Below are 12,731 nucleotides of genomic sequence, written 5' to 3' on the forward strand. Positions count from 1 at the left end.
CTTAGTGCCAAATGCTCCTATTATTCACCATGACCTTGTTCTGGGGCCTGTTATCACCCCTACTCCTAGCCCGGACCTACCTCCCTTGGCTGCCGAGGACCCAATTATAGAAGAATATCCATTTACTGAGAGTATCAACAACCTTCTCCAATCTCCTGCAAAGATTGTGGAGGAAGCCTTTATTCTGTCCCAGATGGTTCAGTGCATTTCCCCGACGACCGGCTTGGTTTCTCTGGCTGATCAACTGGAAGATGGTGAGATTGCAAGGGACCCCTCTCTCGTCCCGGAGATAGCTCACTCCCCGTTGGTGGCTCCCTCCCTGAACCAGGGCTTACCCTCACGTGGTGCCCTTGGTGGGTCATCTAGTGGTTGCATGACCCCTATTGATGAGGGTTCGATTACTCAAAGACGCAAGACCAAGACTGCTAAGCCTCACGTGGGGACGAATCTCAAAGCAGGACGACTGTTGCAGAGACTATCAAGACAAAAGGAAGCAGCAAGGGATATTGCCAATGGCAAGCAGAGGACCTTGGAGATGTCCATAAAAGGTAAGAAAAAAGGTCCTCTTTTGGAACATGAGGGGCCTGAACAACCCCCAAAAGCAATATGCTCTTAAAACATATTTTTGAAACTAAAATTATGGTCTGTGAGGCCTCACATCGACTCAGTCTCACATTCAGTGGATTTTGCATTTAGACTATTATGGATACTTTATTTTGATGCATTTTGAGACTTAGAACTTATATGATTTCAGGATTTGGATAACATTGCTATGATTTGATGATTTACTTATATGCTTTATGAGATAAAACACTACATGATTGTTAGATAGGATGATATTGCAATGATAGATGTCGTTATTGAATTTGCAGGACTTTACTCTGAATATAGAACTATGATGTATGTTTAGTATATGTGAATTGGGATGAAATTGCTTATGTGAATTTTCTTGATTAAAGATGTATTATATCTGTGCAGATGAAAATTGTATGCAAGTAATGATGTGCATTGTTATATTTTTGAATTATATTATATATGGATATTTGGAAGTACTAATGTGTAAATTGAGATGTGCAGGAAATTTGCCATGTGACCATGGAAAATTACGGAGAATCAAACCTAGACTTATGTATGTTCGTAAGCCAGGGTTTGTCTATTTGGAGAGACAACACCCCGTTTGTGTTGTATTTTATTCGTAACAATATATGTTGCATGAGTGTTAAATGTTATTTAAATTTATTGTTTAAAAACCACAAGAAACAATTTCATGTTTTATTTTGTAAAAGTGTTTTATTTGTGTCACTTGACACGGGTGGATTTAAATTTAAATGTTTTTAATTGGTCTCTTGGTGGGAAAGTGTTTAATTATAGTTTTTCTTAAATAAAATAATGTGTTGTCATAAATACTTTGGGAATATAATATTTGGGGTGGTCAACTTATGTTTGACCCGAAAATAAACTTCAGAGGGGTTTAAAATGGGTTAAATGAACACCTAGAGGTAGTTTAATAGGGTTTCCTAAAGCCCATAAGGTATACCTAGGGGTTAGGGGTAATTTTAGGCAAGTTTCTACTTTATAATGATCTTTTTAACGCTTTAAAAATTGGCTTTTTTGAGTTGAGCGAAAATTGAAAATTGGAAGTTAAATCTAATCAAGATTTTTCCTTTTGGAATGAGAGTCTTTTTGCATTTTTGCTTTCTTCCTTTTTGGTTTTTAGAAACTTGTGAGAACTCAGTGAGTGAGCTTCTTAAGGAAGATTTTTGAGAATTGGAGGGTAATCACCCACTCTCCATTTTTGGAGACAGAAGAAAATTTGAAAAGAAAATAAGGTTATGGAATAGAAAAAAATTGATTAAGGGTAGAAGGAAAAAGATTTGTGGATTGGGCAGCTCTTCATCAAATATCATAATACCTTTTGGCAAATTAAGGTTGGTTTCAGTTATTCATTTTAATGTCTTCTTCTTGTTTATGTTTGGAAGTTTGTTGATGTAAGAAATCTGTGTTCTTGAAAGTTTGTGTAGAAAATCTTTTGGTATTTTTGCTTTATGATTTGATGTGTTTTGGGAGTTTTCTCAAGATCTCTTACTCTTGGGAGAGAAGAGGATCTTGAGGGTGGTAGCAGTGACAACCCTCGAGTGAGAGACTCTCTTTTGAGAGCGATCACAAGGGATCTTTGTGTGACCCTTGCTGCATGGCCTGTTTGTGCAATGGGGGTCATAAGGAGGGATATAAGGCTAGAATGCCTTTGGGGGGCATAAGGAATAAGGGGTTGAGATTCTTGATATTATTATTGTGCCATGAGGTGGCTTCTTGTTTATTTCATACTTGCAGTTCTCCTCAGGGATTTGGTCCACTACCACCCACTGAAAATGTTCATCACCAAAGTGTGGTGCTGTGAAAGCCAAGTTGGGAATGTGTCTGGAATATCTGTATGCATTGATTTCTATGTGTTTGCCTGTTTGTTACTCGTCTAGGAATTGGTTCTCCGAGCTTGGGGGTGGCTACCAGTTAGCCTAGGCTGGGAGGTGAGCACTCCGTGGTCATATTTGTGTTTTCTATTATGCAGGAAAGTCAGAGGAAAGAGAATAGAAACCATGAAAGAGACACAGAAGATTGCTATTGAAGATACTTAATTTCAGTTGCAGATATTTGTTTAAATTTGTTATAGAAGTATGCCTCATTCATAGAAAAGAGAAGCAAGTTGTAATTATTGAAAACAGACTTGAAGTTTTATTGTTGTAACTATTCAAATAAACATCCTGTAAATTGGTAGAATATGTTAGAGTTGTTTTAAAAAAAGAAAAGCTTGTTTATTTCTACTTCTGGTTTTTAGAAAAAGAAAAGCTAATTTGTGTTGCATGCAAAAGCTTCTCTGAATTATGGAAAAGAAAAAAAAAGAGAATTGTTTTCATTTAAATTTTATCTATGTTTTACTTGTGGCAAAATAGAAGTTTATTTATGTTGAAAGATCTTAAGTATTTTAAAGAAAAAAAGATGTTTTATGTAAATATTTTATTAGAGGAAAAATGAATCTTTTTATTCTAGTGAGTATATTGTATTTCTTAAAATGTATATTCTAAATTGTATTTTAGTTAGTGTTGATTAAAGAGCTTCTCATATATATATATATATATATATATATACAAATATATTTCTGAAAAACTTAATGCTTTTCCCTTTGTTATATTAGTTTAAAATTTTTGCATGTAAGTCTTTTCTTTAAAATATATATATATATATATATTGAAATATATTCACCCTTTTTAAACTACGATTATAAATTTATATAAATATAAATATATATATATATATACATATAAATATATATTTATATATATATATATATATATTTATATATAAATATATATATATATACATATAAATATATATTTATATATATATATATTTATATATATTATATTTTAAAAAAATAAATAAATTGAAAAAAATGAGAGATGTTTTTGGGTCCACGCGGACCCCACTGTGTGTACGCACAGTGAGGGCCGCGCGGCGCCCACTGTGTGCACACATAGTGGAGCCGCTTCGGCTCCCACTGTGTGGACACACAGTGGACAGCTGCGGCCGCCACTGTGTGGCCACACAGTGGGGAGCCGCTAGCGGCACCCACTGTGTGGACACATAGTGGTGCCGCGGCGCCCACTGTAGCGGCTCCCACTGTGTGGACACATAGTGGACGGCCGCGGCCGCCACTGTGTGGCCACGCATTGGGGAGCCGCTAGCGGCGCCCACTGTGTGGACACATAGTGGTGCCGCGGCGCCCACTGTGTGGACACATAGTGGTGCCGCGGCGCCCACTGTGTGCCCACACAGTGGTGCCACGGCCATACCCACCTCCATTCTCCGTAACCTGCAAACAAAAAAAAAGGGGCCGCCAAGGGGTTTTGGCCCAGCAAAAATTCTCTGTTAAAAAATATAGGGGATAAACCCTAGCCCGGGTGGGGCTAGGGCAGATGGATTTTAAAAGAAAATAATATGATATTTAGATTTGAAAATGTATATATAAGAAATAGGAACCCTAGTTAGGGTTGGAGAAAATATGGATTAATATTTAGAAAGTTAATGTGCTTTTGAATTAGAATTAAAATATTTAAAATATATGTAATATATATATATGTATCTATATATATATATGGAAATATATATATATATATATATATATAAATGTATATATACAAATTCTGGTCATAATTTTGGATTAAGTATTTAATTATAAATATATATATATATATAAATATTTATATAATCCTGGTTATAATTTGGAGCAAATAATAAAGAGAAATTTAAAAATAGTTGATTAGACTATATAGTCATATTGGAGATTAAATTAATTTTTCTCTCTTACTTTTCTTTAACGTGATTGATTTAATAAACCTAAAGACTAGGTATATCATGGAGATAAAATTAAACCAACTAATTTTCCGCAAATAATATTTAGCAATTTATCGATGCTTGGTTCATCTCAGACCTAGCTCGAATTTAATAATGGAAATTTCAATAACGCTTGTCGTGTGAGCGAACTTGTTAATTAAATTAGTATGTTTTAAAAAAAAAATTTGTTCCATTTTTGCTCTAAATTTTGGGCATCACATTTTGGTATCAGAGCCAAGTTTCCACACTAGGAACCTTACTCACTTACGTTTCGCCTTAGAATATTTAAAATTATTTTGTTAAATTGATTTTTGAATTTAATTGAATTTAATTCTAAAAGAAATTAATTAATTATTTTGCCTTATTTACCTCTTAGGATGCCTCCGATGACGCGACAAGCTCGCAAGCGCCGACGGGGTCCTAGACGTGTGCGCATAGCACGCGTCGAGGTAGAGAGGGAGGCATTGGTTCCAGAGGAGAACCCAGAAGCACCTCCCGAATAGCCAAACGAACCTAACTGAGACATTTTAGCAGCCATTCAGAATCTTATTGGCATTGTTCAGGAAAGGATCCCAGCAAAGAACCCTCAGGTTAGGAGTCATGACTCTGGAAGTCATAGATCTGTTGATAGAGAACGAAGCAGGAGCCCAGCTCCGATTCTTGTAGAGAGCCAGGGTGGTAATGAGCTAGAGTCAGTGCATATGCCAGGACCACCTCCAGCGATGGAACCAGTTTATTTTGAGAGAGGTCGTCGAGATCCAGGGGATCTCATCAGGGAGGTCATGCACCTCCAACCACCATCCTTCGGAGGTTCTACAGATGGAGTAGAGGCCGAGGCATGGCTTCTAAGTCTTGAGAGGTGCTTTGCGTTGCGTTCTTATGAGAGCAACTTGAAAGCACGTGTTGCAATTCATCTTCTGAGAGGGACAACCTCCACCTGGTGGAGACAGGAAGAGTACAAATGCGGATTAGTTCCTGATACACTCACTTGGGAGATATTCACAGAGAGGTTCCGTGAGAGGTACCTATCGGAACACTTCAGGCAGCGTCGTATAGACGAATTTCATGATCTCCAACAAAAAGGCTTGTCAGTAACCCAGTATGAGAGTAAATTCTTTGAGTTGTTGCCATATGTAGATTATCTAAAGGATGAGAAACTTCTTGTAAACTGCTTCATCAGGGGATTAAATGCCGGTATAGTCGGGCCTGTTAGGATGTTCGCTCCAGAGAGCCTTCGGGTTGCTGTAGAGAAGGCACTGATTGCCGAGGAAATTCAGGTTAGGCCACAGGACAATAGGGATCGGTTTCATAACCGAAATCCCGCACCTCAGACTTATGGATTCCAGAAACCACATTGGAAAGGGAACAACCGAAATTATCAGGGGTTCTCCAAACCCCCTCCTCCACAACAGACACCACAGAACCAGAGGCAGAAGCCTCCATAGTATCAGCAGGGCTCCAAGCCCAAGCAGTGGCAGACTCAGGGACAGAAACGTGATCAGAGAGCACAGGGGCAGTACACACAGTCGACGGGGACTTAGCAGTCCTCTAGGGGTGGGTACAGCGGATCCAGTAGGACAGGAGGTTAGGCATTCTCTAGGCCTCAGGGTGCCCAGTTCTAGGCACGGGGTGCTTGCTTTACATGTGGAGCCATGGGGCATTTGGCGAGGGATTGCCCTCAGGGACAGGTAGTAGGGAGTCAGCGGATGGCCGCTTCAGAGCCGACAGTTGGTGATATGGGCAGGTCCCATAGAGTATTCGCAGCGGTTGACAACTGCCAGGCCAATCATCAGGCCACGGTTATCGAATCTATAGGTATAATCAAAGGTAACAATGTATCTATTTTGTTTGATTCAGGAGCTACTGACTCCTTTATATCTCCATTGGTTGTGGAGCGTTGCGGGCTAGTGGCAACTAGGCACGGTGTCAGTTGGGAAGTGGAATTATCTTCAGGGGCTAGAGTGTCAGTGGAATTAGAGGTTAGGGCATGTCAGCTGCAGATTGGCAAGACCACCACTTTAGTAGACCTTAGAGTGACTCCACTTGGATCTTACGGAATCGTACTTGGCATGGATTGGCTTTATGCCCATAGAGCCAAGATGGATTGCCGCCTGAAAAGGATCGAGTGTGAGGATGATCATGGTTCACCCATCGTTATCACCGGGATTCAGAGGCCCGTGTCTCTTCGTATGATCTCCGCAATGCAGCTTAAGCGGAGCATGCGGAAGGGATGTTAGCTTTTTGCTATCACTATCAGTGATAGAGGGGAAGAGGAGGAAAAAGAAACATCGCTCGATGACCATCCTATCCTTAAGGGATATTCAGATGTATTTCCTTCAGAGCTACCGGGAATGCCTCCCCGCAGAGAGATCGATTTTCATATAGACCTAGTACTAGGAGCCGAGCCAGTTTCCAGAGCACCTTATAGGATGACCACAAATGAGCTTAATGAACTTAAAATTCAGCTTGAGGAACTTCTTGAGAAGGGTCATATCCGTCCTAGCGTATCCCCATGGGGTGCACCAGTCATCTTCGTTAAGAAGAAGGATGGATCTCTATGATTGTGTATGGATTATCGGCAGCTAAATAAAGTAACCATCAAGAACCGATATCCTTTGCCCAGAATTGATGATTTATTTGACCAGCTTCAGGGTGCCAAAGTCTTTTCCAAAATAGATCTGAAGTCAGGATACCATCAGTTGAGAATAGTGGAAAGTGATATCCACAAGACCGCATTTCGCACTAGATATGGTCACTATGAGTTTACCGTAGTCCCCTTCGGACTTACGAATGCCCCAGCAGTTTTTATGAGCCTCATGAATGGGGTGTTTCGTACTTTTCTGGACCGTTTTGTTATTGTGTTCCTCGATGATATACTGATATATTCTCGGAATGAGAAGGAGCATGAGGAGCACCTGAAATAGGTATTGCAGTGTTTGCGGGATAACCAGTTGTTTGGCAGCCTATCGAAGTGTGCTTTCTTTCGATCTGAGGTCAAGTACCTTGGACATGTTATTTCCGGTGATGGGATCTCAGTCGACCCATCAAAGATTAGGGCTATTATGGATTGGCCAGCGCCTACCAGTGTGACAGAGGTCAGGAGTTTCATGGGTTTAGCAGGGTATTACCGACGTTTTGTCGAGGGTTTCTCTAGAGTCGTACACCCTATTACTTCTCTTCAGCGTAAAGGGAAGAAATTTGAGTGGACAGAGAAGTGCGAGAAGGCCTTTTAGGAACTCAAGAAGGCACTTACTTGCGCTCCTATCCTTGTTGTACCAGATCCTTCAGCTGACTTCATGGTTTGTACAGATGCTTCTCTAGAGGGTTTAGGGGCAGTTCTTATGCAGGATGGTAGGGCCATAGCTTTCGAGTCTAGGAAACTTAAGACTCATGAACTTAATTATCCCACTCACGACTTTGAGCTCGCAGCAGTAGTGCATGCACTTGTGAGGTGGAGGCACTTCCTTTTAGGACATCACTTCGAGTTGCATTCAGACCATCAGAGTCTTCAGTACATCTTTACTCAGCCGAACCTTAATGCACGTCAGAGGAGATGGATGGAGTTCTTGTGCAAATATGATTTTGACGTTCACTACATCAAGGGAAAGGAAAATGTAGTTGCAGATGCCTTGAGTAGGAGACGTCATGAGGTTTACACCATATCCATGGGCACAGACTTGAGAGACCATATACTTCAGCACTTGTCAGAGGATGGATGGTATGCAGAGGTTTGTCAGGTATTACGTTCTCAGTTTACTCTAGAAGGGAAATATGTGGATTATTCTTTGGAGTCCGATGGACTGTTACGCCACAGAGGGCGCATTTATATACCTTCCTCCGGAGGATTGAGAGAGTTCATTGTCACGGAGGCTCATAGAGCTCCTTATGCAGCGCATCCTGGGGTTAAGAAGTTGCATGCTGACTTGAGGCAGTTGTATCATTGGCCGGGAATGCGGCAGCTCATTGCTGAGATAGTAGCTCGATGTCTCGAGTGTCAGAGGGTAAAGGCGGAGCACCACCATCCAGGTGGGTTGCTTCAGTCTCATGCTATACCAGAGTGGAAGTGGGATACTATATCCATGGATTTCATCATTGGTCTCCCTATGTCTTCTCGTTGCCATGATGCTATCTTGGTGACAGTTGACAAGTTGACCAAAGTAGCTCACTTTTCATCAGTTCATACTGCATTCACAGCTCCAGCAGTAGCACAGGTGTTCTTGCGAGACATTGTTAGACTACATGGCGTACCCCGCAAGATTATTTCTGATAGGGATTCTCTTTTCACTTCTTCTTTTTGGAAGTCATTACAGGCAGCTATGGGTACTAAGCTCAATTTCAGTACAGCCTATCACCCAGAGACAGATGGTCAGACAGAGAGGGTCAATCAGGTGTTAGAGGATATGCTTCGTATGTACGTCATGGATCATCATACCCGGTGGGAGGATCATCTTCCCTTAGTGGAGTTTGCCTATAACAATGGGCATCACACTTCTTTGGGGATGCCACCCTACCAAGCATTATACGGCAGGCCTTGCAGGACGCCCTTGAGTTGGGATCGCATAGAGGATAGAGTTGCCATTGGTCCTGAGTTAGTTCGGGATATAGAACAGCAGGTGGATTTGATTAGGCAGCGTCTCAGAGAGGCTCAGGATAGACAGAAGAAATATGCAGATGCAAAGAGGATAGATCGTAGCTATCTGGTTGGAGACAGAGTTTTCTTCAGAGTACGACCGCATAAGAGTCCAATCCATTACGGAAAGGGTTCTAAGCTCGCACCTCGCTTTGTAGGATCTTTTGAGATTCTGGAGAGGATAGGCCCAGTTGCCTACCGTTTAACTTTGCCACCTAGCCTGTCACGCATCCACGATGTGTTTCATGTTTCAATTTTGAGAAAGTATATCTATGATGAGTCTCACATTTTAGATTGGGATGCCTTGCAGGTGGAGTCGGACGGGCAGCTAGCTTTGGAGCCCATTCGCATTTTGGCACGCGGACATTGGCCCTTCGAGGTTGAGAGCTGGACCAGGTTAGGGTCTAGTGGGATTGTTATGATGAGGTTACGGCTTCATGGGAGGACGCAACACGTATGAGATCAGAGTACCCTCACCTCTTTGATGAACTCCAGGAGGAAGTTCATGCCTAGAGGGGGAGGATGTGAGGCCTCACCTCGACTCAGTCTGACATTCAGTGGATTTTGCATTTAGACTATTATGGATACTTTATTTTGATGCATTTTGAGACTTAGAACTTATATGATTTCAGGATTTGGATAACATTGCTATGATTTGATGATTTACTTATATGCTTTATGAGATAAAACACTACATGATTGGTAGATAGGATGATATTGCAATGATAGATGTCGTTATTGAATTTGCAGGACTTTACTCTGAATATAGAACTATGATGTATGTTTAGTTTATGTGAATTGGGATGAAATTGCTTATGTGAATTTGCTTGATTAAAGATGTATTCAATTTGTGCAGATGAAAATTGTATGCAAGTAATGATGTGCATTGTTATATTTTTGAATTATATTATATATGGATATTTGGAAGTACTAATGTGTAAATTGAGATGCGCAGGAAATTTGCCATGTGACCATGGAAAATTACGGAGAATCAAATCTAGACTTATGTATGTTCATAAGCCAGGGTTTGTCTATTTGGAGAGACAACACCCCGTTTGTGTTGTATTTTATTCATAACAGTATATGCTGCATGAGTGTTAAGTGTTATTTAAATTTATTGTTTAAAAACCACAAGAGACAATTTCATGTTTTATTTTGTAAAAGTGTTTTATTTGTGTCACTTGACACATGGGTGGATTTAAATTTAAATGTTTTTAATTGGTCTCTTGGTGGGAAAGTGTTTAATTATAGTTTTTCTTAAATAAAATAATGTGTTGTCATAAATACTTTGGGAATATAATATTTGGGGTGGTCAACTTATGTTTGACCCGAAAATAAACTTCAGAGGGGTTTAAAATGGGTTAAATGAACACCTAGAGGTAGTTTAATAGGGTTTCCTAAAGCCCATAAGGTATACCTAGGGGTTAGGGGTAATTTTAGGCAAGTTTCTACTTTATAATGATCTTTTTAACGCTTTAAAAATTGGCTTTTTTGAGTTGAGCGAAAATTGAAAATTGGAAGTTAAATCTAATCAAGATTTTTCCTTTTGGAATGAGAGTCTTTTTGCATTTTTGCTTTCTTCCTTTTTGGTTTTTAGAAACTTGTGAGAACTCAGTGAGTGAGCTTCTTAAGGAAGATTTTTGAGAATTGGAGGGTAATCACCCACTCTCCATTTTTGGAGACAGAAGAAAATTTGAAAAGAAAATAAGGTTATGGAATAGAAAAAAATTGATTAAGGGTAGAAGGAAAAAGATTTGTGGATTGGGCAACTCTTCATCAAATATCATAATACCTTTTGGCAGATTAAGGTTGGTTTCAGTTATTCATTTTAATGTCTTCTTCTTGTTTATGTTTGGAAGTTTGTTGATGTAAGAAATCTGTGTTCTTGAAAGTTTGTGTAGAAAATCTTTTGGTATTTTTGCTTTATGATTTGATGTGTTTTGGGAGTTTTCTCAAGATCTCTTACTCTTGGGAGAGAAGAGGATCTTGAGGGTGGTAGCAGTGACAACCCTCGAGTGAGAGACTCTCTTTTGAGAGCGATCACAAGGGATCTTTGTGTGACCCTTGCTGCATGGCCTGTTTGTGCAATGGGGGTCATAAGGAGGGATATAAGGCTAGAATGCCTTTGGGGGGCATAAGGAATAAGGGGTTGAGATTCTTGATCTTATTATTGTGTCATGAGGTGGCTTCTTGTTTATTTCATACTTGCAGTTCTCCTCAGGGATTTGGTCCACTACCACCCACTGAAAATGTTCATCACCAAAGTGTGGTGCTGTGAAAGCCAAGTTGGAAATGTGTCTGGAATATCTGTATGCATTGCTTTCTATGTGTTTGCCTGTTTGTTACCCGTCTAGGAATTGGTTCTCCGAGCTCGGGGGTGGCTACCAGTTAGCCTAGGCTGGGAGGTGAGCACTCCGTGGTCATATTTGTGTTTTCTATTATGCAGGAAAGTCAGAGGAAAGAGAATAGAAACCATGAAAGAGACACAGAAGATTGCTATTGAAGATACTTAATTTCAGTTGCAGATATTTGTTTAAATTTGTTATAGAAGTATGCCTCATTCATAGAAAAGGGAAGCAAGTTGTAATTATTGAAAACAGACTTGAAGTTTTATTGTTGTGACTATTCAAAGAAACATCCTGTAAATTGGTAGAATATCTTAGAGTTGTTTTAAAAAAAGAAAAGCTTGTTTATTTCTACTTCTGGTTTTTAGAAAAAGAAAAGCTAATTTTTGTTGCATGTAAAAGCTTCTTTGAATTATGGAAAAGAAAAAAAAAAAGAATTGTTTTCATTTAAATTTTATCTATGTTTTACCCCTGGCAAAATAGAAGTTTATTTATGCTGAAAGATCTTAAGTATTTTAAAGAAAAAAAGATGTTTTATGTAAATATTTTATTAGAGGAAAAATGAATCTTTTTATTCTAGTGAGTATATTGTATTTCTTAAAATGTATATTCTAAATTGTATTTTAGTTAGTGTTGATTAAAGAGCTTCCCATATATATATATATATATATATATATATATATATATATATATATATATATATATATATATATATATATATATATATATATATATATATATATATTTCTGAATAACTTAATGCTTTTCCCTTTGTTATATTAGTTTAAATTTTTTGCATGTAAGTCTTTTCTTTAAAACATATATATATATATATATATATTGAAATATATTCACCCTTTTTAAACTACGTTTATAAATTTATATAAATATAAATATATATATATATATATACATATAAATATATATTTATATATATATATATATATATTTATATATATTATATTTAAAAAAAATAAATAAATTAAAAAAAATGAGAGATGTTTTTGGGTCCACGCGGACCCCACTGTGTGTACGCACAGTGAGGGCCGCGCGGTGCCCACTGTGTGCACACACAGTGGAGCCGCTTCGGCTCCCACTGTGTGGACACACAGTGGACGGCCGCGGCTGCCACTGTGTGGCCACACAGTGGGGAGCCGCTAGCGGCGTCCACTGTGTGGACACACAGTGGTTTCGTGGCGCCCACTGTGCGCCCACACAGTGGCGCCACGGCCATACCCGCCTCCATTCTCCGTAACCTGCAAAAAAAAAAAAGGGGCCGCCAAGGGGTTTCGGCCCAGCAAAAATTCTCTGTTAAAAAATATAGGGGATAAACCCTAGCCCGGGTGGGGCTAGGGCAGATGGATTTT

The sequence above is a fragment of the Cryptomeria japonica genome, chromosome 10 (genome assembly GCF_030272615.1).
Source record: "Cryptomeria japonica chromosome 10, Sugi_1.0, whole genome shotgun sequence".
NCBI classification, from domain to species: domain Eukaryota; kingdom Viridiplantae; phylum Streptophyta; class Pinopsida; order Cupressales; family Cupressaceae; genus Cryptomeria; species Cryptomeria japonica.